At 38.1% G+C, this 26,481-nt stretch overlaps 1 protein-coding gene across 11 annotated transcripts in view; it reads right to left on the bottom strand.

Annotated features, from left to right (window-relative positions):
* Positions 1 to 26,481, bottom strand: part of LOC108630328 (dystrophin, isoforms A/C/F/G/H) — a 447,367-nt gene that overhangs the window by 259,912 nt on the left and 160,974 nt on the right. The gene's annotated exons all lie outside the window — the stretch shown is intronic.

Consider the following 26,481-nt stretch of genomic DNA (forward strand, 5'->3'; position numbering starts at 1 on the left):
ACGACAACGAACGCAGGCCGATCCTCTCGCGCCTTGTTTCTTCTAGCCGCTAAGCCGATGACACGCAACCATTTCTCTCCAACGAACTACCGGAGAAGAACGAAGAGAGTAGAAGAGGATCAGCGTCGTCGAAAAGGGGCGCAAAAAACGCGATGAAGAAGGAGACGAGTTTGCTTGTATTTTCCTTTGAGGACCAGACTCTGATGGTAGACTGGAGAACGTTCCTTCTCTTTGCTCCGTCCAGCGTACGCGCTCTGTTTCCCCCGTTTCCTTTGCTTCTTCCTCTTCTTTTCTTTGCACTCTTCACACGGCTGAGTTTTTTCGAACAGGATCATTGTAACCATTAATTCCGTCTCATTGATCCATCCTTCGGTTTGCGTCTTTCGCTCAGGAATTCTTTTCAATGTCGTTTTTCACTCCGGTTTCTAATTACAACGAGTGAACGAGTTATTGCGAACGTTACGATATTGTCACTCCTTTCGACATTTCGTTGGTTCAACAATTAAATGATGTGATCGATCTTAATTCATCGTCAAATGAAATATTATAAAATTAAGTGAAAATGGCGTACACACAGCTAGACAAATGATTATTTTTCAAGCATTTTCTTTAAATCTGTTTCATTTATTCATATTCCTTACTTTCATTTCAACCTTCCACTAATTCGCGATCTGAGTATGTAAGGCTGACCAGCTAGCTGCTAGAGAATCGCACGAATCAATGATAACGGTGCAATTATCGTTGACGTCGCGACGTCTGACAATAAGAAAACACGTTCACCAGGAATTATAGAGAGACATCCAGAAATCCCATATCCTCGTTGATGGGTACGCCATATTTGCGTAGGTTATTGGGTCATTCACCTTGCAATAGTTCCTGTTTTATGGACACCGTAACTGGTAACACCGATGGTGTATATTTTAGGATCACTTGCCAGTCAGTGAAATTATTCCACGGTCTGCTGAATACTTCATCTATTCGGATTGATTTCCGAAAATGAAATAAATTAATTAAGTATCGGTATATATTTGCAATTTGGTCTTCGTTTAATTTTGAAAAACTGAGTACAATTTAAAGGACATGTTAATAAATATGTTTTAAGGAGAAGATTACGATCTATTTGGGTTACCGGTGCAGGACCAAAACGAAATGTTTTATATTGTGTAAAAATTGTACGTAATCAGTAATCAGCGACGAAATGTTAGAGAATCGACGAAGAGAGAACGGTGGAATAGCAGTGAGTTATTTGCGGGGGCCGCAGTTGCTCGGGCGTACGCGTAAATTTGGAAGGGGAACGTTTGCATAGTCGCAAGATACACGGAACAACCACGACCGGAGGAGGTAAAGTAGATTAGGAGACACGTTTGCAATGAAAGGACCGAGTAAATCGACGTTGAGAGAAACGCGGCCAGTGGACACTGAAATTTCTTAATTCTTTTCATCAACAGAGTTTATCCGCGAATCTACGTCCGACAGTGGCAAAGTTTTAAAAGAATACTTTTTGGTACTTCAGACAGTTCTATTTTATTGCATAAATTATAATCTCTCAGGATAAAAAATTCTAAAGACGAAATGCGTAAAAAATAAAATTATGAGTCGCAGTACTTTAATTAAGTTCTTCTGTCTCTACTTGCAATGAAAAGGTAGTTGGGAACAAATCAATTCTACGTTCAACGGCCGGGAGGAACGATGAAATTAAATGATAAGAAACAGAATTTCTTTTTTCAGCCACTTTCTTAAAATACGAAATTTTTGCTGTAGTTTAAAACAGCTAAGCAGAAAATAATGAGAAAATATACTGAACAATGAAAATATATCTGTTGAAAGACGTTAGAAGATCACGCCGCACAGATACGTCTAGAATCATTTAACTTGTAATCATTTTCAAGTATTATTAAATTAGATAGTCTCTATATCACTAGCTATGAAATTATTGAACCACAATCGAAACTCTATCTAAGCCCGAGGTTACCGGAATCGTATCCAAGAAGAGACACATTCTTACCTATAATGCAACACGCAAATGGAAGTCCGTACGATTTTCACGAACACGCGAACAGAGGCATATATGAAACGAGTCGAGCGCATATCCGATGCCTGGAGGACCCTCTCGATATTTCATAACTCGTGTAGCGCTTTCCGTTTTCAATATAACTGTGCGTCCCTGTGCTAGACTTCTGTCACTACCACGTTGTAACGCGACGTATCGTGCGAACAGAAAATGCATTCCTGCGGCAACGATATCCAGAAAAAGTTTCAGTTGCCTGGACTAGACTCAGCCGTAGCCAAACTTTTCGCATAAAGGGATCGTCAACACCGCCGCAACTTCGACGACGATATAGAACGTATGAAAAAGAAACACCGATCCCCAGTACTTTCGTTTTGATTCCATGTCTATCAGTTGATAAATTCGTAAATACGAAACGAAATGACTATGCAATTTTCATGAAACATGAATTCATGAATTGATCGATGTAAGCCTAAGCAACGTAAGATCTACGAATACGCAAAAGATTGATGCAATGCATGAATTGGGATTTGATTGATATACATTTCAGAATTTCATCTTCAATAAATATTCTAATAATGTTTTTGTTACGTTATTGTAACTTTTGAAAATTTGTTCCATAAATATGTAAATAAATAAGATAAATGCAAAATATTATGAAGAGGCAAAAGATGTACGTATAATACAGAAGAATACACGTGAACAGGAAAGACGACATTGAGGGGCCAGTTTAATGTTAGTTAAAGATCGTTAAATAGCTAAACCAAGTTTCCCAATCACGGGCGAGGGCTGGTGGTTGGTCGCGCGCCAAAGTCCATTAAAGCATTGGCGCGCGCGCGAGCAAATTATACGTCACAAGATGCCGCTTCGCGCACGTGGTTGCTTTCCGCAATTTCCAACGTCCGCGATCATGTATCGAGCGCCTATGCATACACAGAATCGACGTTAGCGAGGCGACGCAACTTTCAACCAATGGATACAAATGGTATCGACGCGAGACGACCCGAAACTTATTCGATCCGGCAGCTCGCGTCCAACAAAATTACCGGAAGTTGCTATGCGGAGGATACCACACTAGAACGACCCGGTTGTTGTTGCTAACCGATCTAGGATAAATCATTTCGACGGGCAAAGGGATAGTGTTACGTGAAAACGTGAAAAAAAAATGTAGGTAGATGAGAAATTTTTGGTAGTCCGCAGTGACATGTATTTCGCGTTATTCTATGTACATTCAGTGGTTTCAAATATGATTTGCTGAACAATTCAACATTTGAAAAGCATTTTCAGTCATGATACATATAAACGTACTAAATCAGAAATTACGTTCTGAAATAGACTACTATATAATTGAAGACTACTATATTATTAATTCAATATGAGAAAATCATTTGTTCACAACACGAATTAAATCAAATATATAGATGACGTTCTAATTGTCGTACGAAATCAAACTCCAACTTCAAATCTTACATTACGTGTATACAGCGCACATATAAATTCCATTCAAATGTTACAAAAGACTAAACTGTGCGAAATCGCCGGAATGATTACAGAATATCTTGGAATAAAAGCGAAAGGAAACAACGGGGAGCACGTTATCTGCGAAGTGAACCACAGTAATGGCGCGACGCGACGCACCGAGACAATCCAAAGTACTAGCAAGTACTTCGCCGATGCGGTTTGCGGTTAGCAGAACGTTGGATGTTGTAGTCAACTAATATGATGTAGCTACTACCTCGACTACTCTGTAACGGCTGAATCAGCCAGCAGCGCGTCCCGGGTAATGTTCGAATCGGGAATGGACTTGGCGACGAATTTCGCTACAATTCACGACGCGCCGCGCGTTAACGCGCGGTGGAAATAAAATTAGCACATAACGACGTGTTGTTGTTGTCGTCGCGCATCCGACGGTTTCGTAAATTGTATGATGAAAACGTGAAACGGTCTAACAAGCCACGTGAACAGTGGTTTCTTAATGAACTCGCGCATATGAAAATAGGCAAAAGGCGACAAGTTTCCGGGTGGCAGTCGAAAACATGCGAAATTAAGATAAATTATAAATTAGTAACTGCAGAGGACAGTTATAAATATTAAAACTGGATGAACGAAAAATGTAATAATAAATATTGAGTATAATAGAAGCTAATTGCATTTTGCGACGCGTCATATCAATATATAATATGCATGTACATGTACTGAATAGAAAGCAAATATTGTACTTTCTAATAAAATATAAGCACGTAGTAATCTGACTTTGTATGGAGTAAAAAGAAGGAAACTTACGTTATAAATTAGTTGTATTCGCGTAAGCTTTATGGGAGATTTAGGTAAACTCGAGTGAGCTTTAAATGACCTTTAAATGGTCTTCGAACGAGCTTGAAATGACTTTAATGACTCTTCAGCGAACTTCCTACTTCTCTGTTCATCACTTTTATGGAACATTACCGAGGCATGCGTTCATACATCATTTTTAATATTCTCTCCGCGCCACTTTAAACGAAAAAACAAATCGAATTGAACGAAGTCCTACACCGTTTTACAAAACAGAAAATACAAAAAATTGACAACGTCCAACAGTATCACCGTTAAAAACATTTTTCAGTCGTAACAACGGGAAAAAGAAACAAGAGGTAATTATTTCTTTTGTGCAAAGTCTAATTAAAGCCAGGCAGGACAAAGAAGGACAAATTGGCAGGCTTCCGACGAGCGAGTGCCCAAAGACAGGCGGAGGCGAACGTATTTTGAAATTTTGCATGTGCGCTGCCCGGTATTGTATCGTGGCAGGGTATTAAAGCTGCAAGTAACACGCGGGATTAGTCGAGCAAACGTTGGCCGAGTTGCCACAATGGGTTCGTTAGCGAGTAACGCTTTAACCGTAACAGACAGGAAACGGCAAATGAGGAGAACGAACAACAACCGGCAGCCATCGAAGCCCCTTATGTACCTCAGCGACTCGATCCGCGGCTCGTTTTCCACGTTCAATGTTCGCTCCTTGCGATTCGCGCAGCTTTCTCGATTTTCGCGGATCAACGACGCGATTATCATCCATTAAATTAGGCTCGTTCGCGAACAAGAGTCAGATTAAAATAGAAATTCGATTGTTTATTTGCTACTTTTCGACCTCTAATCAACCAAAATCGATTTTTACTATATTATAATATACATGGTTCTTATGTATCATACCAATATGTTACGCAACAAATCAAAGTCTTAGTCGATGGTCGAAATTAAGCGTTGACCTATACCACTGCCTGCTTTAACACTTCATTCATTCATTCCTTTTAAAATGATAAAAATGATAGGAAACAATACATTGTATTCCATCCAATTACAAAGCTAGATGTTTCCGCCCCAATAAAAATGAACGAAAAAATGGGACTTCCCTCCGGGGGTTAACCAATCCAACCCCGTTTCTTTGCCCGTTTCCAGGAGGGGATAAAAACTGACGAACTGTACGTATGTACGTAGCAAACTGTGCCCGTATATATTTAACGGTATCTCCGGTCTCCGTAGCGTAGTCGAGAAAGAGAAAAAAGAAGGCGAAGAAGTGGTTGGAAAAGACAGGAAAAGAAGGGAAGAGAATGAGGAAGAAGAAGGAAGGAGTCTAGATACGACGACGTTACGTCGCGTCCCCGCGATTCTTCGCGATGCTAGGAGTGCCCTGAGCTGCAGCGACCTCGGCCGAGTATTTTTGCACGGAACGAGTGGCTTTGTGAAGGAAGAATGGCCGGAGTAAGTGCTCCCGTGAAATATGGGTTACCGAGTTAAGGGCGAGGGGGCGCGGGGAACGCGCCTCGCACCCGACTTTAATGATACATCCGGGCTCGCTTCTTTCGCGAAATCCCTCTCAATTAAATTTCACCCCTCTAGATCCCTCGGTCGTCGTCACCGACAGTCTAACGCCACGTCCTTCCTCTATTCCATCGAACGTCGTCGTCGACCTCACCTACGTTTCAATAAACTACTGCGAAGAGGTACCAATTCTCGATAGGGGAACGGTGAAAGGATGGTGCCGTTTTCTCTCATCCGACATCGCCTTTCGACGGAGAAATGACTGCCCGCGGGGATCCCGATGAAAACATTTCGAAAGTATGACGCCCCAGGATACGGGACGTTCTCGTGACCCGATCGAGAAACGATTCTTTGATTTACCACCGTTTTCATCGACAGAATATGCGACAATGTTCAAGTTAAGTTTTGCATTGCTTTCAGTTTTATACGAGCCATAAAACAAGACACATGCCAATTGCAATTGCAATCTGAAATAATTCATTCCCTTTCACTGATAAATAGATTTGATTAAATCGTATGTTATATAAATACATAATTAGATGAAATTGATCCAATGAATGAATTATTAATTATTTTATTCCGACGAATTTCACTTGCTCTGAATTTTTCAGTAAAATTAATTAATAACGAACTCTTAAATGGCAGTTACTAGTCACACAGCTAGTATACAAATTATACTTAGCGAATTTGCTAAATTTTATGTGATTTATTTAAAATTATTGAAAGTACACATGGTACATATGGTACACAAAATTAATTTGTGAGATCGTTGATAAATTCTTTCATTACTCTGGGGAAGTAAAATTTCCGCATCCATTATGTGTCTAAATATTTAACAACTATAATCCCAGTGCTCGATGATGATACGCTCATCTGATTTAAAACGTGGAAATGGCCAATAAATGAGGCTATGTATACTATATGTATGTACATACATGTATGAAAGATTTTTGAAAAGGGCATTTGCCCGTTTGCCCGTTCGAATGATTAGTATAGCAGTCGGACGATACAGCGAGTTCTTCTTTAATCCAACCGATACCTCTCATCCAACACTATACCATATCGTCCATTAACGCCTAATTGAAATTCTCTTTCGATCGGATGAATCTCGCGGCTCATTTCACAATCGCGAACAGACGTACTCCGGACTATCGTATTTTAGACTAGTCTCGCTACCTCTCAATTAACCGATAAAATCAATTAAAATTCACGGCTATAGCTCGTTAAAAGTTAACGGCTCGCGACAGAGACTTCTTCGCTTACGGCTGCCAGTTGGACGAAGCCAAGATCGAACCTTCTATTTCTACTATCCACGAAGCCAATTGCACATCGTGCAAAAAGTACGGTCGTACGTTTTAATAGAAATGAAAATTACAGCAAGGTAAGTCAATGGTTAGAATACTTCCTGTACGTTTAACCATCGAATTGAATTAATCATTAGCAGTCCAATTATGCAAGGTGAGTTTGAAATGGAATTATTAATTTGCCAGCCGGGAAAAATGGTATAAATGTGCTACTGACGTGACTTACCGATTTCAGCCAGATCTAACTACGTATGCAGAAAAATATGGATAATTTGTGACATCTTACCTGTAACAAAAAAGATATTCAAACCATTAGTATATTCAATAGATTCACGGAAAAGCTTTCTTTATAATGTGATAAAATCCGATTTATTAAGTAAGATACCTAATGCGTAATCTATCTGATAGTATCGAATAATGTACGCTCTCATCCGATCTCGAACGACCATTGAAAAGCAACGTGCCGAGAATCTATTAGCAACGTATGCAAATAACAATGTAATATCAATGTTATCGGCGATGCTCGTAGTAATACACGTCACGCGTTCCCCGGATTAACCGAAGCTGAATGCCTACAGGCGACGCAATAATCTAATGACGTCCCTAATACGGCCGTGATTAAAGAGCCCCCGATATTCATAGCACGACAGCTTCCTACGCAAGAACAATAAACAACGCCCTCCAGGCACGTCGATTATTTCAAAAATATATTATTCAAAAGTAGTATAATAGGCTAAAAAGAACCATGAATCAATGTAGCACTTTAACGTAAAATCATGAGATTCCATTGCTATTTCTCTCTATACGTATGGCAGAATTGTGCAAACTTTATCGTGTCAATTCACTCGTGAATTATAAAACCGATGTTCGCGTTCCACGATCTAAAATTAAAACGATTAATACAAGTGACGAAAACATGCGACAGACCTAGAAATTGAAAACAAAATTGCTTTCGCCAGTTCGGAAGGAGAACGGTGTTTCGACAGCGTATTTTTTGTTAAAACCAAATGTCGCTAACCAGTAATGAAACTGTCGCTCAAAACGACGCTATCACGGCTGCGAAATTAAAGGATCACTGAACTTCTTGGAAGTACTGTCCAATGTACTCGTACGTCGTGAACGGGGTTCAAACAATAGCAGCGTAACTGGAGTTAGAATGGAAAAAATGGTGTAGTTTCAATGAGAATTCTTTCACGAAGCATTTTCTCGTTATTTTTGTTCTCTCCCTGCTGCTCTACTTTTTTTCGTTTCATTGACGTAACGGAAACTCGCGAACTGAAACAAACGAGCGCGGCGCAAGAATTTCACCGGGATTAATTGCATTACAATTAGTAGGTACGCGATGTTACCGGGAATTGCAGCAACGCGGTGAGAGGAAAAGAATGATACCGCTCAACGAATCATGGGCCACGGCGCCATTGATCGTCGCGCTTTCAGTGTATACGGGAATGAGAACCGATTGCAGGGAACGGTGTAGTTTCTTTAAGATGAGCGGAGTTCGTCGGGCGAGTTTTAACGGCAGGGTGCAAAAAATCAGCCCACACCAGTCTTTCGCCCGCACGTAGCATGCCTCCGATCGGAAAGTACTTCGCGGGTTACGTAAAGTTTCTCCATCGTTTATCAACCGTCTCTTTTCATTAACGACGGAGCTCAAATTGCGTGAATTAAAAATCGCCACATAGACAAGATTTGAAAATGTGGTAAATTCAAATATTAATGAACTTAATTGATTTGCGCTACTAAAAAGTTTTCTCAATTTGCATGAGGCAATATTGTATTATATATTTATACATTCCGTCGATTCTCCCAAAATCTAGGACTGTACGTGATAGTTTTTATAGATTATAATTAATTGAAACAATTGTTACATCATTTCATACAGCAATTATTTTTTAACCATTCTATGTCCTTAATGCCACAGCGTAGTTTTATAAGAATTCCGTACAATGAAGTTATCGTGAAAATAGAAGGGCTTGTAAAATACACATTCAAGGTTTCTCTTTAACAAAAGATAGCATAACAGAATAGTAAGGTGAATGCTGAATCAATCACAAATAAAATGTATTCTGATTGCCGATCGATTGAACTGGAAACAGGAATGCTCGATAATGGTGGCCATAGTACTACATAGTGGCGCACGTGGCACAATGGAGATGGATGTGGGACACGGCTTGACAAAGGCTACGTAGTACATGTGTTACATCGAGTGAAGAGGGAACAGGACAAAAAAGGAGTCAGAACAACGAATCAAGAGGTCAGATGAGCTGTCAAATCAGCGTTCCCGGCGAAACTGCACAGCCTAGTGAGCGTGGAACAATCGCTCGAATATCGATGAAAAGGGGGTGCGCGGCGGTACAGCTTTGTACTTGCATGCGATAACGCACGACGTTCCTTTTTACGGGGCCCTGTGTCTCTTGTTATTTTGGTTTTAGCGCCAGTGACCGGTGCGTACTGCTCTGAAATTTACCGATTTTTTTGCTCGTCCCACCGGACAAACGAAATCCGACCTTTTCGTTTTTTCTTTCTTCTTGCCGTCCTCCGCTCCTCATTTTGCGATATTCAATTACAGTTTCCAATCTTTTGATTGCACCAAATTGCAAGTGAAATAATTAATTATCAATACATGAACATTGAATTCCTTAATTATATCATACATATTGCTTGTAGTTCGAATCCGCCAGATTTCCATATGTTCCTTCAATTCGTCTATATAATTAGATTATTCCAACAAAAGTTAATAGAGCTAACGAAATATTATTTCATGATTGTACGCGTCTTTATTGATGGATATTAAAGGTAAAAGGTAATTGAGAGAATAAAATAAGTAATGATACACAATTTTTATCCTATCTCGCGAAATTAGATGTTACATGGATTTACGAGTATTTTCTACCGAGAGTTTATGTCGGATATGGATGACATCTTTGTGTGAAACCGATCGCCATTGAGGGGAAATGAAAAATTCCAAACCAGATTTGTGCAGGCGACCGGTCGTCTCCTTATCCGACGGGTATCTATGCTCGGAATTTATGCGAGCACCCGAATAACCGGATGCGCGGCGGCTGAAAAGATTTAGTCCTATGCGATCCAGCCGGATCTTCTTCAACCGAAGTGACACCTCTCTCTCTCTCTCTACTTATCCCTCTCGAACTTTCGATTTGCGTCAACTGAGCGCACATGTATTTGAAACGATTTAACTGAATGTATCCGCATGATTAGTTCTGATTAGGTCAATTGTCGAACGAGCATATTACAAAGAAATGGGTTCGTAATGCAAACGATGTGATCAAACCAATTGCTTGGCTAAATGATTGCCACATTAGGGACTTTCGTATTTAGAAAAAGTTTTAATATTAGATACAATACTTACAGTTTGCAACAGTGCATTATTATATTATTAAATTACATTAAAACTGTACACACAAGAAAATGAATATAATTTTATCAGTATTTAAACGTCAAAACGATGTTCGTGCAGCTACTGTTAACACTAATTATCTGCTTTTAACTACTTAGTGTTTATTTTATCCGAACTGAAAATTTTCAAGCATCATATAATTCCACAGTTTCTCTTTGCGTATCAAAAACTTCAGTCATTTCGTTGGAGATTTGAACAACTCCGTTGAATAGACAAAAGGTGATAGGAGGATCGTGCGTGGCGTATGAATAACCGTGGACCCAGAGGCGATTGCGAGTCGCACATATTTTTTCCCGTCGTAAATTAAAAATGCATGGAAAAATGCGAAATGCCTCTCGTTCGCGCGATCCGGTGGTGCACGAAAAAAAAAAAAGAGCAAACGGAAGTATCGCGCCGATGTTTCGAAAATTAAAATGCAACCCGAACGCGCGCGTTGCTACGATTAATTCCTCGACACTGGAATATAGAATACCTGCGTACACATATTAATATATTGGAATGCGATTCGAACTCGCGAAAATATACGGTAGATTCCTAAACGTCAACCAAGCTGGTATCCATGGCATCAAATCGTAGGTGATTAACTTTGAACTCTTACTCGGGCTAAATTAGTAAAAATTAGACTACGTGTAGAAAAAAGATACAAGGATTAGACTGTGTGTAGAAAAAAGATACAATTTTATTCGAAATCTTATCCAAGTATTAATTAAAAAAATTACTAGTTCACTATTATTCTATTATGGACCGTAAATGTCCAAAATTTTTATTATGCCACGAGTGAAATTTCGTTCACGCTTGTACGTAGACTTATACTTCGTCATCGACAAATTATCATCAGAGGAGTGGTGACTTGCCGCAGTAACCGCGAACACGAGAAAGATTCCACGACATAGAAATGGGAAAGGGAAGTGTTTTTCAATTTAAAGCTCGACAGAATGGAACAGGACGTTGGACGAAAGGTAAGTGGAAAAACAAGCGGTGGGAAGCGCGATACGATGAAAAAGAGAGAGGTGAGAGAATCGGGAAACGGCAAGACAGAGAAGGATATCGAGAGACGAGGGGTAAACGAGGGAAAAACCGAGTGGCGGATCCTAGGCAGTCGTCGGTCGGAAGATAAACGACGGAAAGGCTTTAAACCTCGCGCGGGGAGATAAATTAGTCTGTCCGGTGGCGCGGCTGGGTGCCCCACTCCCCCTCTCCCGGTTTTTAGACGAGGAGCGGCAGGCTGGGCGGATGGAAAACTCCTCTGCTGCTCGCGAATCAAGACTGCCTGGCCGGGCATTGATCGTTTCTGTCCAGGAGAACGAGCAATATCGTAGACCACGCACGGGAAACGTTCCAGTTTAGTCTATACACTAGGAAAAATCGCAATGTTTCGATAATCGACCTACGATGACCTGAAGATATATTCGAACAATACATTGTTACTATGTCACGATTCTTTTTATAAAATATAGAATTCTGCAGTAAAAAATAATTTCTATGTATTCCTATAAAATTATAATTTACTTGTGTCCATACTTGAAAGGGAGAAGCATCGTTATATTAATTTAGTTTACTACATATTAATTTACGTTAATTCACGATTTTTTGTCTCATTCGGTAAAAATCTCACATTTCTAACAAAACATGCCATCCAGAAAGGAGATACGCGAGCGGAATACAGAGAATACTATGAAGTCGAGGCAAGGGATCGTCAGGAAAAGACTGAGGAGGGACGCGAAATTATCGGAAACGCGGCGACAAACGCGTTAAACAGAGACAAAAAGGTATTAATAGAAGAAGGGGAAGTTTCAAAGAAAATATTGAAAGCGTCGTCGTCAGTGTTACATTGAAAAAGGCTGCAAAGACTGGGGAGGCAGCGAGACGAATAACGAATCTCTGGGCGCCATTAGTTTCGTATCGTAGACGATTGTCGATATCGAAGAGGTCCGTTCGTTTTACGACGTAGAAACGAGGCTGAGGAAGGGTGGCTTGAAAGAGGTCCAGGAAAGTTAAAGTCTGCCAGTGAAGAAAACAGAAATAGAGAAGGGAAAAAGATACTGAAATATAGCAGACCAGGCACGGCTCAGTGACGAACATCCAGAAATGGGAGCTTTGATGTCGAAATAATTGAGTTTATTCTCCTCGGCTTGGGTGTGTCTGTCTCTTTCTTCTTTTCCTAAATACGAGAATGTTTTTAATGGATCTTGGCAGTCAAATTTGTTTGAAGCATCAAAACGACACAGTCGGACACGACTTGAAACTTTTTATAACATGAACTCACAAAATATAATTTTGATTAACTCTGAAAACTGAAGCCGTCAATTTGATACTTCGTTGTACGTAAGAAGAATACATTTTTTGGATATTGTTACCATCGTTGAGACAATATCTTCATTTATTCAAGCATTTATTAAACTTTGAGAAACAATCAACTTAAAGCAACTTTTCACACAGATAAAGTAGTGTGAATTAATCTCGAATCATATGATGTATGACATTCCTCTGTCTGGTTTAATACTAGTTCGTGCAACCTTATAATTAACTATTACTGTATCGTAGATAACATTGTGAAACTCTGAAATAATATCGTATAGAGTTGGAAACTACTTCAAAACTTTTTGTAGTAATAAAGAGCTTGAAGCTTCATGGAGTGTTTTAATTCTAAACTGTATGCATATATGATCCTGATTACCAATCATATTACGACCATTCTAAATAATTGATCGCGTAAAAATGTAAACCTTACAATTATTGACTATTTCTTACTGCATAACAGACTATGCTGAACAATTTTAACTTAGTACTTCCAAATACGAGCGTTACATTTATTCTACACCAATTTCTGGGAATAAATTGCCAAACGCTTAACCGTAATCTGAACTCCAGAAGAATTATCGTTACAGGAAATGGTAGAAGATCAATTCCGAGAGAACGCGCAACCCTTCGAGGAATCTCGCAGGAACGAGAGACGACTCGAAACGGATATTAAAAACAGCGCGTTTCGGTAAGAACTCTTACCCCGTGGAATCCTTAAGGCGGGCCCGACAATGTCGCCAGGTTATGATGGATAGCGGAGATTCCAGAGTTCGACGCGCATAAAAGAGTGAACGGAAATTGAAACGCCCTTCCCAGGGAGTCGAGCACCAGTTACGCGCTGTTCGGCGTGGCTTCTCTTTCAAACTAAAGTCGAAACTTCGTTAAGTCGTCTCATCGAAATTTACGCATGGAACCTGTGCCTTTGTGATCGATAGGAAACCATTGAAAATAGTAATGTATGACTTTTGATTTAAGATACTCTGAGTTCGTTCTGGTAAATTGAGATACAGATGAATTGTATCTTCATTCAAATTAGTTACCGTTTTTCTCATTGAATGATGAGCTGACTGTAGTATAAGCATTTCGTATTTAACTTGGTATATCTAAGCATTTATTACAGCAATATTTAAAAATATATATGTGCATACAGAACAGTATGGTAATAGTTATAAAAGATAAAACTAAATTTATTTTAAAAAGATGCTGCAGTTCGCTATAATAGGAAAGCATGAGACGTGTTTGGGACAGTTTCTCCTGTGGGACAACGACTCCCAGTTTTCTTCTAGTCCGGTTAGAAAGAGCAATGCCAACGAACTAGCAACTTCACCAAACTTTGTCCTTTCGATAAAATGGAACATCGTTTTGCCTGCCAGCGACAGCGAATTTCTACATACATTACGGATCGATGTGCTAAATTTATCTCTTAAGAATCTGTCAACCCGTATATACAGTATAATTATAGATCTCTGTATTAAAAGTATATCGCATTCTTAAAATATAATACGTCAGCAACTAATAGCATGAAGACCAAAATAATATATTATGAAAATTTCATTCTATTGTTTCTTTAAACAGCATAAATTATTCATATATTAGATCCCAAAGCTAATTATAAAAGTTGCAGTCTGTGTAAAACGGAGTAATAAACGTAAGCTTCGATTAATTTCAAATGAAGCTAATAATTTTGAAGCAATGGCATCAGAGACAATGTAGCTTGATGGGCAATATCGTCGGGATTGGAATCAAGGGATGCGAGTAGCTCGAGAGGATGGAGACGTTCCAGTCAATGTTTACGATGCCGGAGTGGCAGTAGGTTGTCGACTTGATGGTATCGCGTCTCGAAACCCTGCTCGTGATCGTGTCGTCACGAATCATACCCCGTGATCTCGATCTTCATGATATCAAGTATCCTACCCCTCTGATATCAACCGAATCGCGTCCAACGATCTTAATCTTGTTCGAACTACGTCCAATTTTACATAGCTAAGCGAGATGCTAGATCACAAAAATCTTTGATCATAACATCTGTTATCTTTGATTTTATATTTTATACTTCTACCGATGAGATTAATTGGAAAGAACAGACTCAAGCCTTCAAAAAATGCATAAAAATGTACAGACTGATTATTTTATTTTAATATATTGAATCTCTATCTAAGTTGAATAAAATCATAGTCAACGAAGTCCCTTAATTTCGCATTCAAAATTTCAACATTTCAATATAGCATTAATCTAATGAAAAGACCTCGTATACCTAACCAGTACTTTAAATCAGAATAAAATGGCCTGAATCTGATTGAAATTACAGAACGCACGAGTTTCCTGTTGCACCGTCTTGCACAGGGAAACTAGCGTAAGAGCCCTTCGATGAGGAATCGAGTTTCAAAGAACATTAAAAAAGACCTCCACACTTCTGAGTTCTACAATTCCTATTACGACCTCTTGTAACACAGGCAAAAAGATCGAAACGAGAGAAAGAGCTGCTATACTTGCCGCCATTACACCGCTTTTCTGCTTCTTCGACCGAAGCACGTATATTTGATAAAATACACGTACACGCCCATCCATAAATCATTGGACAGTAAACAAAAAACAAATTGCTTCTGAACAAGTGAAAGATCTAGATAAATACTATCACGCAACTATTTCATTGTCATAGTTCGAATGATATTCAACTTCAAATCTACATATACAATTGCCATAGTACTTTTATAATAGACTTTATATAATAATTTCAAATAGACTATACTTTTGGTATGGTCCTAATTCAATAACCACGTGCTATAAACGAGTAACAGGAAAAATGAGACTGACGAATCGCGTTTGAAGACATGGCAAATTCACAGGTATTCGAATCTGTCACATATTCAACTTCTGCGAACGCGTGAAAAGATGCGAAAAGCTGGACTTCGTTACCGAAATGCGGCGTGACGATCCCCGAGGACGCGTCAACGTCTACATTCAGAGGAAGCCCGCGATTTTTCCGGAATTCCTTATCCTCTCCTGTGTGGGTGCGATGGTGGTGGTAGCCGCGAGAATCGCCGGGGGAATTGAAAACGTCGACGTTTTCAAAAGGACGCGACTGACCTGTTTCTCGCGTCACAGGTTTTCTCCTTCTCCCCAGCGATCTCTATCGTGTTTCATCTGCTCCACCTCCCTCACCCTTTTTTTCTCGCCCTTTGTCACGCAATTTCATTTGTCCGTTTCGCGCCAACTAAGCCGAACACAATGCGGAACGGGATGGGAGGGCAGGAGGGTAAAAAATTCTTTGCGTGGAATCCTCGTTTCGGCTCGCCATTACCTAGCCTGAGAGAGCAGCGCGGCTACCACGTTGATGATGCTCCTACAACCGCCGGGACTTTTGGAGAGCGACCAAAAATATCACCCTTCAGAGGGTCGAGCGCCTAGCGCTAATTATTTTCGGTAGAAAAAAAGGGTATCTTTAAAGAGGGAGCATACAGGATGGTGAAAATGTTGAATTTCATGCGAAATGCTAACAATTCCGGCAATTTTGCGTGCTTTGAAAATTTTGTTCAGGAAGAGTGCCTACCACAAAATAGAGATTATGTTTCTATTATAGTTCCTATTGCACCCATTTAAAATAAGGGTTCCTATTTATAAATCTCACGTAAAGTGTACGTAATCAAATGAAACGAATTTCTAAGACGGAATGAGACTGTAATACCTTATTGAATAGCTTCTAATTCGGATTTGTAAAATCCTGCTTTTGAAAATTATTCTCTGAATACATGTTAACAATGCATGTAATGTATCTAACAAAGTCTATAAATGAATGTTAAGAAGAATCACTTTATAAGCAGCTTCTTGAATGTCTCATTTTTTGCTACATTTGCTTAAGCAAACCGATGACGAGCACGATAATCGTTCCTCTGGCTTGATTTCAATCAATATGTACAAAAGCTACCAACAATTGTACAGGTTTCATGCTTGATGCATTCCTTTTTTCAAGTAACTAAGCTCTCTTTTTTTAGCTCAGTTTCTGGAACTGTTATCCCACAGTTTAGCGAGACTGCTTTGTCTCCGCTTTTGGAACTGTACAAAGAGCCACTGCTACGGACATACGGGCTGATACCGAACGGAGGTATTGTCTCGTATCCAACGAAAGAGTACGATAAAAAAATACGTATGCACTGAATTACTTCCTTGCACGAAATAAAACATAATAAGAATATCAAGAACAGAACAAGTTACATTTGCAGGATTAAGGATAACATTTTAATTGTCTTTCAAACGCATGAGACTCAGTGTTTCAAATATTTTTCATTTTGGAAACAGAAAGAAGTATATTAGAAGCCTAACATCTAGCCAGAACAATAAAATCGTTGAAATTAACTTTTCAACTTAATTACATTCAATTTTGTACAAAATTTGTAGTTGACATATCATAATATATTTATATTGTCAATCGGAATTACACTTTTAATGATTTTTTAATTAACAGTGTAAATGGTCGTGATTAAGAGCTTTTACATATGTTGGCACATTTACATAAGCAATGCGATCGAATAAACGTTCCATTTACAAGCGCAATTTATTTGCTTATTACGTTTAACAAAATCAATTTTCTAGGAATAGAATTCAACCGGAAAATCCATGTGGCATATAAATTCATAGACATAATTTTATATCACGAATAATTGACTACATTTAATGTTCAATGCTCTACAATTAAATTTTCCAATTTCCCCAGCATCTTTCAATAAATGACACTTTTTTTTATCGTTAAAATATCTGCTAATCTCTTTAGTCTTAGACTAGAAGAACAATGTTTTTGAAAAAATAATCAATATAGATACATATACGTAGATAACAATCATTACAAATTTTATTAATGTCAAAAAGGAAGTTGGAAAGTTGGAGGTGGAGAAAATAGGGATGTTGCATATAGAAAATATCAAAATGAATGCCAGTTGCAATGCATAAATGATAAAAAAATATCTATCTGAAATACATCTTGTTAATTGATTGATAAAAATGGTTTATTTTACACGAAAATCTGCAGTCTAATCATTATATAAAGAATTACAAAGAAAAATTCGATTAAGCCAAACAGCTATTGTGTAATACGTATTTGTGTCATAAAAAAGTAGAAAAAATAACAGTAAGATAAATGTGTACATGTATTGGCAGAAATACAACGACATAGATAGAACAAACGTAGCATGAATTGTGACAGTTTCGATAAGAGAATTACGATATAGTTTAATCGCAGTTGGCCAGTGAAAAAAATCATCGCCCTAGTATTTCGTTGAAAATAAAGGAAAAGGCAAATTGCTCATATTTTGCATGTCACCGAAACAAGAAGTTACGCGATTCACAAAACTCGACTTGACTACTTTGGTTAAATAAATTAAATTCAACACAATGGAACATTATTTTCAAGGGTATGGATTCCACTGAGCCGAAAAGTAATTTCTTCGTAGGATTTATCGTCCACAACGGAAGTTATCGCGCGTCGCGGATTTCAAAATTATTAGAATGGATTGGCATTTTTCAAAACGGTGAAAACAACACAGTACCGTAGGAAAGTGACAACACTGAGACCTTCAGTGAATACAACAGATAAATCTAGTATCTGCAGAATACAATAGTTCGCCTCTATTCTTTTTAGTTACGAATTTTTTTTAGAAATAGTAGACTCGGACAAAGTCATTCAATCAAATGTCCAAATCTGTTTCCTAATGAAAGATATACATCCGCGGACAGTAAATACAAATTGAGTTTTCTTTAATTGTTATAAAGAAATTAAAAACAAACTAAAAATCTTCAATAATGAAAAGTTACTTTCATTGATTTAATCTCATGAAAACTCTAAACAGTGAAAATTAACTGACTTTAGATAGATAATATAAGAATGGGCTATATTGGCATGGGATAAGAGCAAAGACCAACAGGGAACTGCTATTTTTAACTACTTCCGGTACCGACTGGTGATTCAGATTTTAAAGATAAATAGCGCTCTGGTAACAGCTCCTGCTCCATTGAGAAACTTACGGGGTAGAAACGACCAGAATACCAATAGTCGGTAACCAGTGAGCCGAGTTTGAGGAAACTACCCTTCCAAGAGGAGAATCATCCCTCCTGCATTACCGACCTGATAATTTCACAGCGGACGTCGGCTACCGCCCTCTGAGGAAGCCGAGAGCGCATGCGCGTACCGTTTCGATCGCGAAAAACCCCTTCTTTACCCCATCACGGATATCATTTAACGTCCAGAGGGTTGGAGAGAAATTACTTGGATATGGAAAAGAACACTGCGTAGATGATTATTATCTTATAACATTTTAAATCACTGTTAACCATTGTGAGACAGATAAAACTGAAAATTCTGTGAACATTTTTTAACATTTTATAAGAAGGAATAATAGAAGGAAAAATGTCATAATTGGAATTGAGAAGATTTGAAAAGGAATTTAAATGTAAAAATCGTAGTAAGAATCATTCTGAATTTTCAATCATAAAATATATTAAACTACACGGAACCTGGGAAATTGAAATTTCCCAAATAAAAGTATAAGTATAGACTCTACGAAACTGTGATCTGAAAAACAACTATAAAATCCAGGCTTATTTTTTATCGACACGAAAATGGTCTATTGCAGAAATATACATATCCGCCCCCCAAACTTGAGTAGTAATCCATAAAACATTTAATCAATTAAATAAACGCCTACATTCTTTATGTCACATAATATAGTCTTATAGTTCGACATAAAAACAAACAGCATAAAACAGAACACCCAAAGGAACGTTGCATAACAAACGAACCAAACGAATCAAATGTCGCGTTGATACATTTAACTCTTCATTTCCGCGACGTTCGTTTTATCGCCGCTACTTGAAGGAGATGTGGGCGAAGATGCGAGACGTTGTCGAACGGAACTGCCCACCCCACGAATTCTACCCCTTAATGGAGAAACTCGCTGTGAGTCCCGCCACCCGTTGCTTTTATATCCACGTTTATATGAGATTTTTCTCAGCTTGCGCCGCACGACGACCCAACCGCACCCTTTACGACATCCTTGTTTCATTTTCGTCGGAACGTACGCGAGTATTGCGAAAATGTACGATGAAATCGAGATTGACTGTCCCAGTGTACAATGATGACATCGTTAGATTATAAGTAAATAGCGTGAGGAGTCTCCTCAACTCGATGAAGAGGAAAATACACAATCAGAAATACTAGTGGACAAACACCCTAAGTGATCATTGTTCGGTGAATGTACAGATGATTAAACACTAGATCTGAAACATTAATCCCACTCGTGGCGCCTGAAAACACTCCCGTTTTTACGCTCGAACGCGGAGCCGCGTTACGCCGAGACGCACCCATCGCTTCCACTGGGGTGGCGGCAGCTTGTTATGTACTTAACAACGATTTTAAAAATTGCCAACGCAATGGTGGAAGAGCGGAGAGAAAAGACAGATGCTTAATGATACGCTTTCACTGAAAGCCTAACGAAGTTTACCGAACGAGCGATTGTCGGAACGGACGGGTGACCGAGTGAAAAAAAAAAGAAAAGCGTAAGAGCGATTATGCAAAACAACGGGCTGTACGAAGAACTTTCTTTTTTATCTCCAAAGGAAGAGACCAAGTGCACGACACGGCTTTTAGAAATACATAATTTCTGTTGGACAAAGAAAAAGAGGAACTTGCACGTCGTCATGATTTAGCGGCTGCGTGTGTGCCCAGTGTTGTCTCCTATCTCATATAAATCTCTGTTATGCGATGTTCTTTTGAATGGAATTCACCGAATGCACCACACGGAGAAAGATAAAAATGTTTGTTTGTCTCCCATATAAGATTTCAGGCAAGGAGAATTCAATATTTGGAACAAAAAATAGGCTATTCGATCACGAAGTGTTTAAATATTATTGCTTTTGGCATTAAAACCAACTATCCATCTATCATCTTATTACATAGTAATTTAGTAGATTTTATGAAGTAGAATTAATAGTATATATATGATTATTCCTTACACTGATTTTCCTTTATAAATCTACAAAATAAATCAAGAACAATATAATCAATATTTGAATCGAAAATCTAAATAATTGTATGATTAAATCATATCGAGCAATACCGAAACCCGTTTTATGAAGATGAACGATGATTGTAAAGAACACAGTATTAAATATGGGAAGCAATTGACAGCAACGTTTTTCTTGAAAGTTTGCAGATAAATCTATTAAAAGTTTTTGCTCACTTTGAGGCAAATATTACCCATTCCTAAAGTTCGACCTAATTTTCTGGTAGATTCTGAACACTATCGAGTTGTGAAAAGTAGCCGGGTGCTATATAATGGAATAACGGCTATTAGAAGCGAGGAACATTATCGTCGAGGTGGTCGGACCGCGTTGCGAAGGCGGCGCTCCTCTATCGATCGTTCGGCAACGTTTTGCCAGTGAGAGAGAAAGGAAAAGTGGCCACTGCCACCCGATTCTTTTCACCTTTTCCCGCAACTAACACTCCGCGAAAAAAATCCGGAAACTTTTCCCATTCTCCAATACGTATATGCCCGCTACGTAAATAAAACTCTTTCATGATGTTCTCGTAGAACAATAAAGGTATCCTATTTAATACACAAGATTTAAGCATAATGGTCTTGCGGTTTGCAATCAATAAAACAGGTCTGAAGACTTTCTGAACACCAGTGCCAAGTACAGTTGGTCTCAATAATATCCGGACACCTTCCGAAACGAGATAACTTTTTTAATATTAAACCAAACAATTCTATTTTGTTTGAGTTGCTAAAAGGTTTAGTGTATTGGATAACTCAGAAAACATTTTTTTAAAACTGTTGTCGATCGAAAATAACGACCATGATATTTGACACTTAGTATAATATAAAAAAGTTAACTTGTTTCATAAGGCGTCTGAATATTTTAATGACTGATTGTTCTGTACACTTTCAGTTATGTATGCATGTTTGTTTCAATTCCAGCGCTCACAGCAAGAGGTACTTTAAAAAGCACTACTTAATTCTATTTTTATCAGAAATAAAAATAAAACTTGTCAAGTAAATATACAGGAATTGAAAAATTAAAGATGCAGATATTTCCATCACTACGAACTAAGACTGGAAGAGAAGCAAGCACTTTCATTATGGTCGTTCCGGAGATTTCAGGCTAGACGAGATGTAGGTGCAGATACGCATTACATCACCGGACCACATACTAAATGCACGTGGTAAACACATTCCATGTTTCGGTCTTCCCACAATATCTGTACTAAAAGCTTCATCCACACAAGATTTCGTTGTCGGATACCTTTACCGTAGTACTGTACCAATGGTAAAAAGAATAATTTTTAAGATTCTTATAAAAAGTGAATTCAGGAATCCACGAATAAGTGAAAATATCTGAATAGAATAAGTTTCTGTTTGAAATTTGCATAAAATTGCAATCCAAAAATAACTACATATTCCAGTTATGATTATTGATTCACATCTTGGATATTATTATATCCAAGATGCACAACGTTAATATCAATAATCTCGAAAGGTTAAAAGATATTTAAAGCACGCACTTTCAACCTGCAACCTTTCTCCGTTTAGCAATCTCAATTTTACAATAGCATTCATTATTGAACGCATTAACGCGCAACGGAAGGGACAAATTGACCAAGGGAAAAGTTCAGTTAGGTGGTCACGGCTGTTGGTTCGAGAGAAATTCGTTGTCACTACAATTTTGTGCATCCCATTTTGTGTGGGTCGTCGCACTACACGCGCCGGTGCGAAGAACCGAGTGCATCGCGCGGTGTCGGTTGAAAAAAGAGAAGCAAGCGAAATTGCGTTATAGCGGATTAGCCACGATAGGCTTGATCTAACGAACCGGCGAGGCGCGGTGGCCCGGTGTACGGCGTGTTTACCGTGAATATGAGAAAAGGGACACAAGGCTCTTTGTCCGACCTGGGAGCGAAACGAAAGTTCAGGTCACGTAAGCAACACCCCGTGTACTCTACTCCCACACCCTATTTCTCGATCGATGGACTCTACTTTCCGTGTAAACGGTTTGCAAAGTTACCGAACCACCAACTAAGGCATAAAATGACAAGAAGCCTAAAGCCAATTGAAGCGAAGACGAAAATTCGTGACCTACTATCACGGTTCGAATTCCAAGGAAAAGTTGAAATCATAGAAAACAGATACGATTGCTAATGAAAGAGAGATTAATTTCTTCTTTAAACAACCCCTCCCTTTCGAAGTCGGTTAAAAATAAAGTTTTTCGATTGTAAAAATAAGTAGAAACAGTGCAATACAAAATAAACTATAAAAGTATTGAATTAGTGCGCGTAATGTTTTAGTTAGCATTACTTCGTTTAAGAAAAAGGTGCAATGAACATATTATAATAAAACAGAATATTTAATGCACAGAAATTGTATAACATAGTTATTTATCTTTAAACGAATAAATAGTATTAGAAATGAACAAATATAATATTGTACGATGTAATTAATCTAATTATATTGTGATGATTTAATATCTCTTTGTATATTATCGTGAAACGGTCTCGTATCAGAAAATAATGCGTGTCTTTCATCCTTTTGATGTTTCGCTTTGACTACAGCATAATCTAGCTAGCGCATCTCTCGTGTCCTTTGAATCAACCTTGCAACCCATCCCTTCCTGCTGAAAACCCCTATCACCGAGATTTCAAATAAAGAAGAAAAACCTTGAATCAAAGACAGCATCTTTATATTAATAATATATGGATGTTCGACAAAATTAAAATCTTAAAACCAGGCTAAAAACAGTTATTTGATTTCATGTTTTATAATAAGCCAATTTTTATGGTTAAGCGAACTATTTGTTAAATGTGTATTGATTTTGATAAAAAAATGTAATTTGCCAAAATAGAACAATAAGTACATTACAGCCAGCTAGAGGACTTCTAGTCGACAGACATAGACTGCAGATTTTGTACAAAATAAGACATTTATGATATCAGTTATATGTAAAAATGCATCTGACATATACTGCATGTCCCAGAATGCACGCTTTTATTCTGGGAGTAAAATTCTGGTCAAAAGTTCCACTTCTACTTTTCCAACTTCAACCGCTATTAACTAAGATATGAACAAAAAAACTGGAAGATGGAGATCTCGTGCTGAGTGACTGCTGTGCGCGATACGCCATTCGTACATTTTTTCATTAATGTCTTTGTTAACAACAGTTGAAGGAAAAAGCGGAAGAGGAACTTTTACCTCAAAATTTCACCCTCGTAGGAAAGTCATGCATTCAAGGACATCTTGTATAGCAATTCACTTTAACATTTAAATATTGCAATATACGCTTCGCTCTTGATAATTTATAAAATTCTATGCAATACGTGCAATCTTTACATAAAGTATGTCGTGCAAATTGAACTTTTCTAAAAATACATCAAATCCGCAGTTTAATGATACATTTATAATTGTATCTCACTTGCTCAAGATTCTATCATGCATAATATCGACATAAAAATTCCTATCTATAGTAAAAGAATACTCTAATGCAAGTTTAAATCAAATCTGTCCAGGACATCTTATAACGTAGATAAATATTAATACTAGAGAAAGAATTCGGATCTCCGCGAGCATATTTATTCGCAGATTCCCATGGGGAACATATCAAACGTCCCATTTCAATTCCGAGTAATTCTAGCTCGCTATCCAATATCGGCCGACCATAACTCGAGTCCGACAAATCGCAATAAGTGAGGGAAAGAGAATGAGAACGTGGTGCAACGATGAATGACAATATTAGGAATTCCACCGGATGAGCACTCGAAAGACGTAGGAGACGCTACGTATGCATGGGTTACGTTCCGTACAAGTCAGGTCAATGAGTAATCATGTGAACCGCGCTGACGAACGTAAACGCCGATATGATAGCCACGTTTTTATTGTTGCAATCGCTTATTGTGATGCTTCTCTTAAGGTACGATTGTACTAGATACGTATTTGAACGAATTCTTGTTGTAACGACCTCAATTCGTTTGCTTGGCTTTTATGAATGCCAATCGATAGCTAAGGGCTCACAACCTCGAAGTTTAATGAGTGGAAGCAGCTGTCTACGTGGCATTAATCACCGGAACGTAATTTGTAGTCTACCGTATGCTGCACATTCATGTGAAAACAAGAGAACGTAGATATGTTTGTGTGCTTTAAGCAGTTTCAGCAATAACGATTTCCGTCGATATTTCAGTACTATCCAAATATGTAGATAAATAGCTACATTCTGAATATTTCCAACAGTTTAAGAGATTTTAATTTTATATATAGTGCATTAATTGTAATTATTCATAATCATTACCATTAACTACAATATTTGCTTCAAGAGAAATTAATCGTGGTGATTTATATTTAAAATAAGATAGTCTACAATCAAATAATCTTCAAACTTCTCCGTATAAATTCTTCTCTAAACACCTTACGATTTGAAAAACCTTAAATATATATTAGATAACTGCATCTGGCGGAACTCAATATTTAAATTAAATGCATGAAACATTTACAAAAATAATTGCGAACATCTCATCACGAGGTTTCATGGAACGTGAATCCTTGGAAACCCGGAGTAACTGGGGATAATTGATTGCGAGCTGATCAATTACGGAGTATAGATACGCGTGTCGATTTTGATTCGCCACAACGATACATCCTAGACGCTAGTGCACGAGCGCATGCAACAGCACCGAGAAACGAGGTTTGAAATTAATTCCTGTTTGCAGTCGAGGCAGTAGTTGCGAGATACATTCGTGACCGCAACATTTTGCGCTGTCTCGATGAAGTTAACAAACCCCGTATGGTATGCCTCACTGATTTGAACACGGCTCACGCGACACGCGCTTTCCTGTTAATTACCCGAAAACTACATGCATCTTCGGTAAGCCGGTACGATCTATCGATAAGAAAATAGTGTAGACTCTCGAACGATAATTTATGCTCCTCATTAGGGAACACATATCAATTTACAATATTGTGTGATTTCATTGAAATTAAACAGCATTTTTTTACTAAGTTAGAGTATGCAGTTTTAAAATTTAAGATATTTAACGATTGAAAGAATGTAATGGGAAAATCGGTTTCATCCTACGTAAATGATGTACACTTTGAAGAATCCATTTTCAATAAAATGTACGAGTATTTCATTGGACCTATTCTCAGCAAACCACGTTCTAATAGAACACTTTACAAGTTATTTCAGATTAAAAAATAATATGATTTATATTCTTCAATATCCATAAATCGCAATTAATATTCGCATAAGGAAAAATGGGACAACATGCTTAACATGGCATATGTTATTTGACACACGAGTAGATAAGGTAATATTAAGCAGACATGCGTTGCCATGTACAATTTAACAAGCGTTCCTCTTAACATATAAAAAAATTGTATCTAGTGTGGTCCTTACTTAATCCTTTTGTTCTACCTCATAAATTGAATATTCTGTTAAAAAATTATTTAAACCCAAAGCAATTTCGAATCAAATTGATCCAAACTGAACGATGGGCGAGGTTTAAATCACGGACAAATTCGATAAATTGGTACACGCACGCGATACAAGTGGAAGAGGGTCGGGTAATAGGAACGTGAACGATGGGATCGGCAAATAGGCATCAAGGGCGTTGTTTACTTGAAAAATACGAC

Source organism: Ceratina calcarata, unplaced genomic scaffold (assembly GCF_001652005.2).
Source record: "Ceratina calcarata isolate Rehan_Ccalc_2016 unplaced genomic scaffold, ASM165200v1 scaffold72.2, whole genome shotgun sequence".
In the NCBI taxonomy this organism is placed as follows: Eukaryota; Metazoa; Arthropoda; class Insecta; order Hymenoptera; family Apidae; genus Ceratina; species Ceratina calcarata.